This window comes from Chiloscyllium plagiosum, chromosome 25 (genome assembly GCF_004010195.1).
Source record: "Chiloscyllium plagiosum isolate BGI_BamShark_2017 chromosome 25, ASM401019v2, whole genome shotgun sequence".
NCBI lineage: Eukaryota > Metazoa > Chordata > Chondrichthyes > Orectolobiformes > Hemiscylliidae > Chiloscyllium > Chiloscyllium plagiosum.
This window is the reverse complement of record NC_057734.1, coordinates 2,037,983-2,042,510: the sequence shown is the minus strand read 5'-3', so window position 1 is coordinate 2,042,510 and position 4,528 is coordinate 2,037,983. Positions and strand designations below refer to the sequence as shown.

Here is a 4,528-nt window from a genome sequence, read left to right as displayed (position 1 = left end):
TTTGCTGCTACCCTCAATTCTCATTATCACTTGTTCAGCTATGTCTTCTGTCCTGGCTTATTACCAATATTCTTATCGTTTATTTACACCTTTCATCTCTTTGTCTCCACCTACCCACTCACCTCTTCCCAAAACCCCAGCCCCATCTTCAACATAAATACCATCACTTCCAAACTACTAGCTGTTCTGGTAAAGAGTCACTGGACCTGAAATGTTAACCCTGCTTTCTCCCCAAGATGCTGCCAAACCTGCTAAGTTGTCCCAGCAATTTCTGTTTTTGACTTGGTGTGAAATTTACTCTCACATGGAGTAAGATGCTCACACAGAGGGTAGTTCACACTCACTCACAAGGAGTTACTCGCACAGAGAAATACACACTCACACATAGAGCAATTGACATGCAACAACTCACGCATGGGACAAATCAGTCACTAACCCAAGATCTGCCCTTATCAAACATCAGAGGGACAGTCAGAGCAGAGAAGCAGGTCATCAGCCCTCTCACATTGCCAACTGATTAAATATATTCCTCGATCTTCATCACATGGTATCCCACATTCCACAGTCATCTCATCCATCCTTGAGATGCACTGCCTTCCTACATCAATCAGGAAGCAAAAAGATGTATTACCCAATTGATTAGATTCCCTACAGTGCAGAAACAGGCCCTTCGGCCCAACTAGTCCACACCGACCCTCTAAAGAGTCACCCGTCTGGATGATATCTGACAGCCAACAGTTTCTATCCAATTTTTAATATTTTGTATCAGATAAGAGAAGTCATAGCATCATACAGCATGGAAACAGATCCTTCTGTCCAACCAGTCCATGCTGAAGATAATCCCAAACCAAACTAGTCCCACCTGCCTGCTCCTGGCCCATAACGCTCCAAACTTTTCCTACTCACACAGTTATCGGAGTGTCTTTTAAATGTTGTAACCGTGCCCAAATCCACCAATTCCTAGGAAGTTCATTCCACATGCGAACCACCCTCTGTAAAAAATTTGCTCTTCATGTTTTCTTTAAATCTCTCTTCTCCCACCTTAAAAATGTGCCCTGTAGTCTTGAAATCCCCATCCTAGGGAAAAGACAACTACCATTAATTCTATATCCTCATGATTTTATAAATCTCTGTAAGATCATATTTTAATGTCCTGCGCTCCAGTGAAAAAAGTCCCTGTCCAACCTTTGTTAATAACTCAAACCTTCCATACCCGGCAATGTCCTGGTAAACCTCTTCTGAGCCCTTAATAATATCTTTCCTATAACAGGGCGACCAGAACCCTAACTCTGTCCCTTCCTGCCCCACTCTGTATACGGTTATCGAAATAGCTCAAAGAGAGTAACAATCATTTGATTTTTCTCTAACGCAGTAATGTTCTGGAGATTGGCCTTCCACTTCTGGAGACTCCAGATCAATCCTCAAGGATTAGCAACCCAGCCCCCATGCACATTGCAGCTCTTTGCAAGAGCAACCCACCTGGACCCACTCCCACCGCCCTGCTGATATCTTTCCCTTTGAATAATTATCCAATTCCTTTTTAAAAGGTACCACTCAATCTGCGTCCAGTGCCCTCCCAAGCATATTCATTTCAGAGAAGTATATTCCAATAAAGAAAGGGTAAACAAAACACTGGTGAGAGTCTGTCGATGATTAAATACAGAAAGGCTGAAGAACAAAGAAAATTACAGCAGAGGAACAGGTTCTTCAGCCCTCCAAGCCTGCGCTGATTCAGCTCCTCTATCTAAACTTGTCACCTATTTTCTAAGGATCTGAATCCCTTTGCTCCCTGTCCATTCATGTATTTTCTAGATACATCTTAAATGATGCTATCGTTCCTGCCCCATCACCTCCGCTGGCAACGCATTCCAGGCAACCACCACTTTCTGCATGAAGACTTTTCGCCATATGTCTCCCCAAAACGTTTCCCCTCTCACTTCGAACTCGTGATCCCGAGTAATTGAGTCCCCCCCTCTGGAAAAAAGCTTCTTGCTATCCACCCTGTCTATACCCCTCATGATTTTATAAGCCTCAAACAGGTTCCCCCACCCCCAACCTCCTTCTTTCTAATGAAAATAATCGTAATCTACGCTACGTCTCTTCATAGCTAGCACCCTCCATAGCAGGTAACATCCTGGTGAACCTCCTCTGCACCCTTTCCAAAGCATTCACATCCTTTTGGTAATGTGGCGACCAGAACTGTACACAGTATCCCAAGTGTGGCCGAACTAAAGTCCTATACAACTGTAACATGACCTGCTGACTCTTGTACTCAATACCCCTTACGATGAAGGAAAGTATGCCGTATGCCTTCTTGACCACTCTATCGACCAGTGTTGCCACCTTCAGGGAATAATGGACCTGAACACATAGATCTCTCTGTACATCAGTGGACCTTTCCATTTACCGTATAGTTCGCTCTTGAATTGCATCTTCCAAAATGCTTCACCTCGCATTTATCTGGATTGAATTCCATCTGCCATTTCTCTGCCCAACTGTCCAATCTGTCTATATTCTGCTGTATTCTCTGACAGTTCCCTTCACTATCTGCTATTCCACCAATCTTAGTGTAATCTGCAAACTTGCTAATGAGGTAACCTATACTTCTTCCAAATTATTTATGTATACCACAAACAACAGTGGTCCCAGCGTGGATCTCTGTGGGACACCATTGGTCACACATCTCCATTTTGAGAAGCTCCTATCCACTACTACTCTCTATCTCCCGCTGCCCAGTCAGTTCTCTATCCATCTAGCTAGAACACACTGGATCCCACGACTTCACCTTCTTCATTAGCCTACCATCAGATGGAGAAATTTATCAAACGCCTTACTGAAGTCCATGTACATGACATCTACATCCTTTCCTTCATCAATCAACTTTGTCACCTCTTCAAAGAATTCTATAAGGTTTCTAAGACATGAGTTTCCCTGCACAAAACCATGCTACCTATTGCTGATAAGCCTATTTTCTTCCAAATGGGTATATATCCTATATCTTAGTATTTTCTCCAGTAGCTTCCCTACCCTGACGTCAGGCTCACAAGTCTGTAATTATCTGGATTATCCCTACTACCCTTCTTAAACAAGGGACAACATTAGCAATTCTCCAGTTCTCTGGAACCTCCACCATTTTCAAGGATGCTGCAAAGATATCTATTGAAACTCCAACTATTTCCTCTCTTGCTTCCCTCAATAACCTAGAAAGTTCACCTTAATGCCTTTTAGAATACACAACACTTCCTCCCTCCTTATGCCGACTTGACCTACAGTAATTAAAGATCTATCCCTAACCCTAACATCTGCCATGTCCCTCTCCTTGGTGAATACCAATGCAAAGTACTCATTAAGAATCGCACTCATTTTCTCTGACTCCATGCATATCTTTCCTTCTTTGTCCTTGCGTGGGCCAACCCTTTCCATCATTACCCTTTTGCTCCTTATATATGAATAAAAGGCTTTGGGGTTTTCCCTAACCCTGCTCGTTAAGGATATCTCTTAATTCTTTTTAGCCGTCTTAATTCCTCATTTCATTATCTGGTTGCTTATATTAACTGCAATGATAGCCATAAGGGAGCGCATGATCATCGAGAATATGAAGACATTAGGGAAAAAATGTAGAGGAATAATGCAATTAAATTTGTCAGTCAGGACACGGAGTATAGAAGTTGGGAAGTTATGTTACAGTTATACAGGACGTTGGTGAAGGCGCACTTGGAGTGTTGTGTTTAATTTTGGTCACCTTGCTATAGGAAGGATGGTATTAAACTAGAAAGAGTGCAGAAGAAATTTACAAGGATATTGCCAGGACTCAAGGGTTGGAGAGGTTGGACAAGCTAGGACATTTTTCTTTAGAGCGTAGGAGACTGAGGGGGTACCTTACAGAAATGTATAAGATCATAAGAGGGATGGGTGTATAAGATCGTGGATAGGGTGAATGCACTCAGCCTTTTTCCCCGGTTGGGGAATTGAGGACTGGAGGGCATCAGTTTAAGATTAGAGGGGAAAGAATAAAAGGGAACCTGAGGGGCAATGTTTTTACACAGAGGGTGGTACGCATATGGAATGAGCTGCCAGTAGAAGTGGTTGAGGCAGGTACATTAATAACATTTATAAGTTATTTGGATAAATCCATGGATAGGAAAGGTTTAGAAAGATATAGGCCAAGTGCAGGAAAATGAGGTCAGCATGAATGGACATTTTGGTCGGCATGAGCCAGTTTGGGCTGAAGGGCCTGTTCTCCATGCTGTAGGACTCTAAGACTCTATAACTCTTAAATTATCAAGGAATATCAAATAAAATAGTGAACTATTTTACAAGCTAATAAATAGAAAAGGAATAAAAACAAAAATTGCTGGCTGGAAAATCTCAGCCAGTCTGGCAGCATCTGTGGAGAGAAAACAGAGTTAACATTTTGAGTCCAGTGTCCACTCAGAAGGGTCACAGGAGCTGAAACATTAACTCTGTTTTCTCTCTCCACTGATGCTCCCACACCTGTTGAGCTTTTCCAGCAATTTTTATTTTTGCT

The 4,528-nt window shown here is 42.4% G+C and overlaps 1 protein-coding gene across 1 annotated transcript in view; it reads right to left on the bottom strand.

Annotated features, from left to right (window-relative positions):
* pus1 (pseudouridine synthase 1) overlaps positions 1–3,246 on the bottom strand; it is an 18,725-nt gene extending 15,479 nt beyond the window's left edge. Inside the window, exon 1 of the mRNA XM_043715349.1 lies at positions 3,241–3,246. The gene's annotated coding sequence lies outside the window, so the exon portion shown is untranslated. The remainder of the gene's footprint in view (positions 1–3,240) is intronic.
* Between the last annotated feature and the right edge of the window lie 1,282 nt (positions 3,247–4,528).